Source organism: Ambystoma mexicanum, chromosome 4q, assembly GCF_040938575.1.
Source record: "Ambystoma mexicanum isolate Mex_15411 chromosome 4q, UKY_AmexF1_1, whole genome shotgun sequence".
In the NCBI taxonomy this organism is placed as follows: Eukaryota; Metazoa; Chordata; class Amphibia; order Caudata; family Ambystomatidae; genus Ambystoma; species Ambystoma mexicanum.
In genome coordinates, this window is record NC_090928.1 from 1,049,780,888 (window position 1) to 1,049,792,007 (window position 11,120).

The following is an 11,120-nucleotide window of genomic DNA, read 5'->3' on the forward strand; positions in this document are numbered from 1 at the left end:
CTAGTCTTACTGGTGAGATATGTGTAATTTATTTTATATATATATATATATATGATACATTACTCACCGTATTCGTATTTCTGATGCTTGTATCTGCTTAGATTTACATGCTGTGCATAGGCCAACATCTAGTGGAAGTTGCAGAGTATTACAGTTTGTTTTTCGAAATTCGAAAATGGGCGTCGACACAGGGCGTGCCAGTAATACTATCCCTAGTGTGACGTCCACTGTACCCAAGATCCCTCACGCGTCTAGGATCCTCAGATTGTATTTTTTTCTGACATGAGGTAGCATGAGGAGTAGCGTGAGTACAGATAATCCAAGCAGATAGACAGAAAGGTAAGACTACAAGCAATCATGCGCCTTCTCTCAGAGGGGAGGAAGGGTGGGTCGCATGTGAATCTAAGCAGATACAAGCATCAGAAATACGATTACGGTGAGTAATGTATCCCTTCTGAGGCTTGTGGAATCTGCTTAGATCACATGCTGTGCATAGATTAGCGAGCAGTACCTGAAGAAGGAGGTGGGATGTGAGAAGGGTCATGAGCAAATAAGTGTCTTAGAACCGCTTGTCCCACTTGTGTATCTGCCTTGGAATGGGTGTCAATGCAGTAATGCTGAGTAAAAGTGTGAATAGAGCTCCAAGTAGCTGCTTTGCAAATGGTGTCAAGGGGTACATTTGCAATGAAAGCCAGAGTGGCCCCAATGCCCCCAGTAGAGTGGGCTCTTGGCGTGAAAGGCAGAGTTCTTTCAGAGAGTGAGTAACACAGCTGGATACAGTTAATAATCCACTTCGAGATGGCACCTTTAGAGACGCGATCCCCCTCTCTGCCTGTAGCTACAGAGACAAACAGTTGATCTGTTTTTCTTAGCGGTCTGGTTTTATTTACATAGTAGAGGACCGCCCTACGCACATCTAGGGTGTGTAGTTTCACCTCAGCCGAGCTTTGTGGGTCCTGGAAGAAAGGCGGAAGCTCGATGGACTGGTTTACATGGAATTTTGATATAAACTTAGGTGAGAACCTAGGGTGTGTGCGTAAAACCAGTTTGTCTTTATGGACAGTAAAAAAGGGATCCTGCACTGACAGAGCCTGAATTTCACTGACCCTTCTTATAGAAGTAATAGCTACTAAGAAGGCCATTTTATAAGTCAGGTGTTTGAGACTGCTTTTATGCATGGGTTCGAAAGGGGGTCCCATGAGCTTGGCTAGCACCACATTAAGGTCCCACCCTGGTGGTGGGTTTGAAATAGGAGGGTGAAGTCTCTTTACTCCTTCCATGAAGGCTTTAACTACGGGTACTTTCCACCACGAGATCTTGCTATGGGAAGTGGTGTATGCCGACAGGGCTGCCAGGTGTACTTTCAGTGAGTTAAAAACCAGTCCTGCATCCAGCAGGTGGAGCATGTATGTAACAATAGTGGAAGGAGTGCAATCAACAGGGTTGATTTGTCTACTCTGGCACCAGATAACAAACCTCTTCCACTTGTCAAAGTAACAGTGCCTTGTGTTTGGTTTCCTAGATTCCTTTAGGATGTCCATACACCTCTGAGGCAAATTGAGATGTCCAAACTCTATGACCTCAGGAGCCATGCTGCCAGGTTCATTGAGTTGGGTTGCTGGTGCACTGTTTGACCTTGGTGCTGGGACAGTAGGTTGTACCAGGCTGGAAGTTTGATGGGCTCGCACACCGCCATCCTGCGTAGGTGTGGGAACCAAGGTTGTTTTGCCCACATGGGAGCAACTAGGACGAGCGTCATCGACTCTCTGTTCATCTTGTTCACCACTTTCCTGATGAGAGGAGTTGGTGGAAAAGTGTACGCAAACATCCCTGACCAGTTCATCCACAGGGCGTTTCCCTGGGAGTCTGGTTGGGGGAACCTGGATGCAAATCCTGGGCATTATCTGTTTTCGCTTGTGCCGAATAAGTCTATAGTGGGAAACCCTTGAACATGTTGTGATGACAGGAAGATGTTCCGTCTGAGTGCCCATATCCATATTTTCTGGGCAAGCTTGGACAGATTTGGCGAACGAGTCCCTCCTTGCTTGTTCAGGTAGAACATGGCTGTTGTGCTGTCCGTCCGGATTTGCACTGACAGGTTTAGTAGGTGGGGCTCGAACGCTTGAAGCGCTCTGAATACTGCCAGAAGCTCTAGCAGATTGATGTGGTTCTTGGCCACTGAGGGAGACCAGAGACCCTGAGCTGTGTGGTGGAAATGGTGAGCTCCCCACCCCGTCAGACATGCATCGGTAGTGACTACTGCCTGTACTTCGGGATCGTAAAAGGGTTTCCCCTGTGCGAGATTCTCTCTTGTCCACCAGTGAAGGCTTTGTACTAGTGTTGGCGAAACGACCACTAGATCGTCCCACTGACCACTTGCCTGAGACCACTGTTTCGCCAACCATTCCTGCATGGGACGCATTCGCAGGCGCGCGTGGGCGACCAGGTAAATACATGACGCCATCATGCCCAGTAAACGCATTGCTTTGCGTACCGTTATTTGTTGACCGGACTGATAATGCGGAATTTGCAGTAGTATATTCCGAATTCTTTCTTCTGAAGGAAAGGTCAACCCCTCTTGAGTATCTAGGATTGCTCCTAGGAACTGTTTGGAGGTGCTTGGCACTAGACTTGACTTTTTCTCGTTGATTGAGAAGCCTAACTCGTGGAGGAGGTCGATAGTCCTTTGAATGTTTGTCCTGCAAATTCCTGGGGTTTCCCCTGTTATGAGCCAGTCGTCCAGATAAGGGTACACTGGGATTGCCTCCCTGTGTAGGTGTGCAGCCGCCACCACCAGTACCTTGGTGAATACCCTTGGTGCTGAAGCTATCCCGAAGGGCAGTACCTTGAATTGGTAGTGTCGACTGTCCACCTTGAAGCGCAAGTACTTTCTGTGCGCTGGGAACATGGAAATATGAAAATAAGCATCTTTCATATCCAAGGTTGCCATGTAATCCCCCTTTTTTAGGAGGGGGATTACCTCTTGTAGCATAGTCATACAAAACTTTTGGGGCTTGACATACTTGTTGGCAGGCCGTAAGTCCAATACTGGGCGCATTGTCAAATCTTTCTTTGGCACAAGGAAGTAAGTTGAATAAATACCCTTGTTTACCTGGTGTCCCGGGACGAGTTCTATCGCATCCTTTTCTAGCAGAATGGCAATCTCCTCGAGGAGAATCTTCTGATGTTGTAACAAGTGTACTCTTTGTCGTGGAGGATGGTTCCGGGGACGCTGCAGTAGTTCTATACAATATCCTGTGGATACTGTTGACAACACCCATCTGTCTGATGTGATCCCTTCCCAAGCCTGGGTGAAGTTGGAAATGCATCCTCCTACTGGGGTTGCGTGAGAAGGGACCCTGAACTGAGCGTCACTGCTTTGGTGGAGGCGTGGTGCCTCCCTTGCTGGGGCTGCCTCTGCCTTTACCACGACCTCTCCTATTACCCCTGCCGTAACCTTGGGTAGACTGTTGGCTGTTGTTCTACTGTGTACCCTGCCCCTGGGAATAGTTAGATCCTCTCTGGGAATTTTGGCCGCGTGGGCGATGAAAATTACTATTCCCTCTCTGGTTAGGGGGTTTATTGGTTAACTGGCCAAGAGACTTGAGTGTCTCGTATTCGTCCTTGGCATTCTTCAGAGCGTCTTCGACCATCTTACCAAACAACAGATTGGCTTCCACCGGTTTGTCCAACAATGATGCCTGGGTTTCTGCCTTAAAACCAGACTGCCGTAACCATGCGTGTCTCTTGATAACAGTGCCTTCTGCTATCAATCTGCCTGCGTTGTCCGCAGCGTCGAAGGTTGCTTTCAAAATGCAACCAGACACGGCTCTACCCTCTGCGGAAATCCGAGCTATCTGGCCCTTTAAAGGTTCAGGAGCAGAGGCTATGAGTGCCGCGACTTCTTCCCACTGATGGCAGTTGTAGCTGGCCAACAGGGTGGTGGAGTTTGCAATCCTTGCTTGATAGGCGGACGTTGAGGCTACTTTCCTGCCGAAACCATATAGTTTTTTGCTCTCCTTGTCGCGAGGAGCTTCGGACGCTGACAAGGGTGTTCCAGCCCTCTTACGAGTGTTAATGACAACTAGGGAGTCTGGCTTCAGATGTCCTCTTATATAGAGAGGGTCAGACTGGGCTGCCCTGAAAAGCTTTTCAACCCTGGGATTGACTGCTCTGGTGAGGTTCGGGTTCACCAGGGACGGGTCTATTCTTCGCTGAATGGACTTAAGGATAGGGATGGTCTGGGCAACAGGCCTCCTTTCTCCCACTAACTCCTCTGCGAAGTCCCTCTCCTCCTGGACACCGTGGGTGTCAATATGGAAATGTTCTGCTGCACGTGCGAGAACTTCATTCAGGAGGGGTTGGTTATCGACAGGGGAGTCGGTAACCGGGGCTTCGTTTTCTACCGGGGAATCTACTCTGTATGTTTCCGGGTCTTCCTCTTCCTCTTCTTGGTCCTCATCATCCCCATTGTAGCCCGTCCCGGTTTGCTCTTCTACCATGCCAAATTCTTGGTCCTCACCAAAGGAAGCCTCTCCTTGATACAGTGAGTATGTTCTTGAGTATGGTTGTACCTCAAAGGGGTCTGTAGACCTCATTGGTGTTTCAAACCGGGGCTTCTTACTTGGGGGGATAGGATCATTAGAGCCTGAGGGTGTCACCCCTTGTGGATCATACGAAAGGAAATGTTCTGGATTTTTATCGTAAAAATCAGCCAAAGAAGACATGACCCTATCTATGTCTTCACTCGACCATTTTTTGGAACTGGGAATGACTCTCTCAGCAAGTCTCTGGGATTTATCTTGAGTAGATTTGCTGGTTTTAGACATATCAGCAGACCTGGTTTTGCCTGTCTGTTTAGGGGGAGTGGTGTGTTTCACAGGTGTGGAAGAGTGCAAAGGCTGCTTCTTCTGCTGTTTTCCCCCCTCCCCGTGAGTGGAAAAATGTTTTCCCTGTCCTTTTGTGGCTCCGGAGGTTTTCGACGCCTGGTGTCGAGGATCGGGGGTAGGGTCCCTGTCCTTCGAGTGTGGGGCCTCGCTGATTTTGACTGCGGGCTCTGACTCCTGGAGCGCGGCATGGGGGTGGAAGTCGTCTTTGTCTTCCGACGATCGAACTTCTGTTAGCCTAGGGAGCAAGGCACTCTTGGCAAGAGTGGATGATTGCCTGGAGTCATGTGGCGATCTCGATCGAGAGCACCCAGAGGACACCGAATCGGACCGTTCTGTTTGTGCCTCTTTCCGAGAACTCGACGTTGTCGAGTCTCGGTTGGACTTCGTGTGTTTAGTGTGTGTGGTGTGTGAAGCGCTTGTGTCGCCGGGGGTCTTCCCCATAGCCACCCTGCCGGACGACCTTCCGAGGTCAGGGACTTGCGCTCCGCTGTCTTTCGACGCCGTAATGCCCTCGCCATCCAAAAGTACGGCGTCGCTGCCGTCGCTGAAGGCGCCCTCCACTGCCATGGCCGCCTGCCTGGCATGGTGGGCCCAACGCTTCGTCGAACGGTCCTTAAGTGTCTTAGGTTTAAACCTCCTACACGCTCTGCAGTTCGCTTCGGGGTGCTCCCTCGGCAAGCAGAGATTGCACGTGGCGTGCCTGTCGACCCAATGGTATTTGCGATTGCACTTGGGGCAGAATTGAAAAGGGGTACCCTCCATACGCACCTTGAGACAGCGGGCTGTTAAGTGTAGGAAATGTATAAGGTGTACCTATATACCAAGAGTGTAGAGTATGTGCAACCCCCCACTCTCCCTACTTGCAGGGCCAAGGCCAGAGGCCTTCCAAGGCCCGGGCCAAGGCCAGAGGCCTTCCGAGGCCCAAATCCATTGTGCAGCAGCCGACAGTCGATTTCTTCTCCAGCCGGCGTCGAGTGTCGAAGTTCGACGTTGGGATGGGGAAGGATGTAAATAAATTAATATTTTACAAAAGTATGGCTAAGGCCAGGGGACTCCGCAAAATGCTTCCGACCAGTATGGCGGAAAAAAACAATCTGAGGATCCTAGAAGCGTGAGGGATCTTGGGTACAGTGGACGTCACATTAGGGATAGTATTACTGGCACGCCCTGTGTCGACGCCCATTTTCGAATTTCGAAAAACAAACTGTAATACTCTGCAGTTTCCACTAGATGTCGGCCTATGCACAGCATGTGATCTAAGCAGATTCCACAAGCCTCAGAAATATATATATATATATACTGAATTCTAAGGGGTATTGAACCTGGTCATTAAATATTAAATAGTCCAAAACGAACTAAGCATGTGTCTCTATCCATATTAATGATGACCTGGTTGCTCTTAGAAGAAAGAAACGCACCCTTGAACATGCTTTTAGGAAAAACCCCACACCAGAATCAGAAAATGCCTCCCTAATGACAAATAAAAGATATAAGTCAGCCATAATCTCAACTAAAGCTAATGCCTATAACACGAGGATCAACAACGCCGCCTCTGACTCCAAAGAACTATTCTCCATCTTGAGAGAACTGGAAAACCCAATTCTGATCATTAATCCTACTAAGTCGAGCAAGGAATGGTGCACCACCATACAAGATTCTCTAGCGACTAACATCAAACTGTTACAAACTAAAATTACAACCAAAAAGGAACTGCTAGCTATCAAACCCATCAGTGACAAACATTCTCTCAATCCTATTGATAATACCAGCCCACTATTCGCCTTCACCCCAGTCTCCCAAGAGTTAGTCTGTGACACTATCTCCAAACTTAAAGCATCAAACTGTAAAGGAGTGCGCCCACTCACTCACACCCATCATTACCAATTTCCTGAATGCCTCCTGCAAAGCTAAATTGGTCCCAGCTAGTATCAAAGAAGCATGGATCACCCCACTGCTAAAAAAAACCTCTCTAGACCCGAGTGTACCCACTAATTACCATCCAATAACGACAGCTCCCTTCTACCTAAATTCATTGATAAAATAGCTCATAATCAAGTCCAATCCCATTTAGAAAACAACCAACTTCTTGGCACAAGAAAATCTGGGTTCAGGCCAAACCACAACAACGAAATGGCCTTACTGGACCTCAAAATCCAGATGGATACCATCAGAGACTCAGGCAAACTATGTATCCTCCTGCTATTAGACCTTTCTGCTGCGTTCAACTTAATGGATCATGATAAACTCTGCGCCACATTAGCGAAAGACTTTAACTTCTCCACGGATGCAGCTATGTGGATTAAATCCTTTTTAGCTGACCGAACCTCTAGAGTCACTATAGGCAAGGAAGCAGCTGACCCCATCGCAGTCCCCATTGGAGTGCCCCAAGGCTCCTGCCTCTCACCCACACTCTACAACGCATACACAAAGCTCCTGTTCTCAGCCTTAGAGGATATGGGTGTCATCTACACCAACTTCGCGGATGACACCCAGATCCTCACCCCACTCTCAGGAAACTACACCCAAGACACCCTACTCATTAACAAAATGTATGCTATTATCCAAAACTGGATGGCTCTAAATAGCCTTTGTCTCAACAATGAGAAGACAGAAATTCTCATTGTGGGCTCCCAGCCTAAAATTGGTGCCCTCCATCTTGACTATGCCTCCATCAACATCGACGGTACCAGGATACCAGTCCTGAAACAAGTAAAAACCTTAGGTGTTTACCTGGATGCTAACCTCTCCATGACTATGCACATCAGTAGCCTTTCTTCTACCACATCATATACAGCGAAGCAAATTGCTCTATGTAGACAATTCCTCACCCCTGCTAATTGCGCTACTCTGGCCAGAGCCTTGATTCTCTCACGACTCGACTATTGTAATGTTTTACTACTAGGCACCTCGAAATCTAATTTAAAAAAAACCTACAACTTATACAAAATAAAGCTCTGAGAGCTGCCCACGGCATCAGGAAATCAGATCATATATCTAAGATCAGAAGAGATCACCACTGGCTACAAGTTGCAGAGAGAATCATCTTTAAAACTTTGTGTATAACTTACAAATGCCAACAGGATACAGCTCCTAAGTATTTAAATAAAGCACTTAAAAAAAGTAATCATAAGAACACTAAGATCCAACAACCACCTACTACTAGAGATACCACGTTACAAGAATACTAAAGCACGGGATAGCAGCTTCCAATACCTAACCCCCAAACATTGGAACTCCTTTCCCGATAGCATCAAAGAAGAGAGCTCCTTCTCGGGATTCAAAAATTGCTCAAAACCTGGCTTTTTAATTAAATGAAGGATAACTGTCTTGAGAGACTGTAAATATGCTATAATCGATATGTACCGTTCATCCTTGTGTAATAGTATGTAATTATGTTTCTTGAATGTCTGCCTATAACCTAGCCATTAATGCCATTGTGCAATATGTAAATAATCTTTCGGCAAACTCGCCGTGATACCTAAGGGTCTGGGCGTGTAACAAATGTAGTAAATAAATAAATAAATAAATTTAGAGAACATCAGGAAGAACTGGTGCACCTTGGTGATTTCTCCATTCAAGTACACGACAACTGTGCAGCCCCTGAAGAATGTCTTGCAAATTTACGCCTTTCAGGACAGAAACTTGTACAAGTAGGGCTATCGTATGAGTGTAGGAAAAGTTTGACCACTTGGTCTCCACTCATGTACCAATAATAAAAATTGTTTAGACCAGCGCAATCTTGGACATATAAAATACCTGTTTGGTGCTATGAATATACAACAGGCATTATTGATCCTATGAGTGTGTACTGTATTGATGATTTTAATATTATTACTAAAGATTTTTAAAGGTGTGTGATAAATTGCATAATAAAATTGATATTTTTGATACTCAGCATGACAACATCAGTGAAGGTCCATTATTTCAGGACTACACCCCAGTTCTTCCTAATGATGGTAGGGAAGGATGCACTGAATATAGCCTTTTTCAAAAATTTCAAAAATAATTACAATATTAAACAAACCACACTATAGGAAACAGAAGCAACAATAGAAAAACATAAACTCAATTTTTCGTACAATGAAAATAACATTCCTGAGGAGAACAGGGGAAACAAATGGAAGAGAGAAATAGGAACATTAGGTCAACCTAGAAGTAACAAAGGACTTAACATTACTTTAACACAAATTCTGTGAGTCCCACCCTGTATCATTCTTACCACATATTAAAGCATACATGGGATATAATACAGAAGAAGGGCAGATCAGTTTGACATATCCGTAGAGATAGCTACTCATTCTGTATATACAACATAGAGATTTTCCAATAGTCTCACTTCAGTTTCAAATTTAAGTAGCAATTTCTCTACAACTTTCCACACTTGTGTGGTTGCAATCATAAGGCCGCGACTTGTACCAGAGAGGCTTCTCAACAAAAAACCTTCATTAGTTAGATCTTCCAAATTAGTCACATATTTTAACAGATAACATTAATATGTGGTTTTTAGGTTAGCGCAAGAAGTAAGCACATGTCTTGCGGTTTCAATGCAACCCTTATCCCTGCAAATTCTGCATGTTCATTTTTCCACAGGAATGCCTAGCCATGCTCCTGTGATTTCAAAAACCTTCAAACGATTAAGCTGCATGTTCAGGAATATTTTCCTTGTATCTGGAGATGGTATTAATCTAAAGTAAGGTTGCGGTTTTCTGATTGTAAAGTATAGCTTAGATAAGGCCAACAGTGATTTCTTAGTAGCTACCCTAGTGTTTATTTTTCATATGAAATAAGTTGTCTACCTCATAAGGTAGGAAGGCAAAATGTCCCCTAGTGTGGGGCAGCTGTTTAAGAATAGCGCAAAGTCCCATTGAAAATATTTTTCTAAATGAAGTCCAAAGTATGTAACAAAATCCCGAAAAGGTTATGTGGTATTTCCGTGTTATAGAAAATATGTTATGGAAGTTATGGTTCTGTGCATTTTCTATGTTACTGAAAAGCATTATATATTCCGTGCATAAACTTCAGTAAAAGGTTACGGTTACTATACATAAACTACAAAGCACTATAATTCGGAAACATTTTATTTATAATTTCATATGTGAAATCATGAGCAGTGCACAATGGGGGCAAGCTATGGTTTATGCAGCTAGCCATAACTACGTTCTACATTTGTAAAACAGTTCACTTTTAGGAACATTGCCCATAAAATTAAAGTAACTGAGATTCGTGTCACTGGAGAGATCACACACTTGAGTTTATTCTTTCTATGTTTGGATTGGATTGGTCTATGCAACATTGTTAGGTTGTCCCTCAAACCCACTGATTGGTTGGTGTGCTATCCCAACCTTGGAATTTCGGTTGTTTAGCAGCACGTACATGAAACAAAACGTAGGTGTTTGATTCCCATCAGACTACTCCCTGTTTTCCCAATTAGTCCATCATCTCTCATCAGTCAGCCATAAAACAAAGTCTTCCATTTGTAGTTGACCATGCAGCCTGCTAACTGTCCTGGAACATTCAAGAGAGTGTGAGCACATCACTGTCTTTGTCTGAGGCTCTAATTAATAGCCCTTGTATTCGACTTCTGAGTAATGAGTGAAGAGACCATGAAACTGTCAATGTTTACCTTCTATTTACTGCTATGTGATTCAATTATACAGGCTGATGTTACCCCTCTTGGCCTCTAGAGACATTCTCACTCTATCTCATATGAACTTTGTACACTTTTAATTGACCAACAATTGGATCCTGCAGATGTTTTCTTCTTCTTCAATCTATGAGCAATGTCCCACATTTAGAGCTTATCTATGTGATTCCCTTTATGCTCTGTTCCTATTCCATAAAATAGCATCATTTATTCTGGGCCAACTTTGGCTCATCGCTGACTCTGCACACAGAGCTGTTCTCCCACGTTTCCTGATTCTACAGCCTTAGTCTGTCGCTGAGGTAGCTTGGTTGAATTCGACAGGAGCCAGCGTCCATTTTCTCATAAGGGCCATCCGTGCCATGTTATATATTCCTCTATAGCAAGCCTCTATATGTTTCCTTTCTACGTCATATTACTGTGTATTTACAGTTATTAGAGTGTAATTTACTTCATTTTCTTTGTATCCACGATTACTTTAGCTTTAGGTACATGTTTCTCTTGGTGCTTCAGTTACATTGTTACTTCTTAAGTATTTTCATATTGCTTCATCATAGGTTCAAATATCCTCTCTTTAACATCACTCTGTG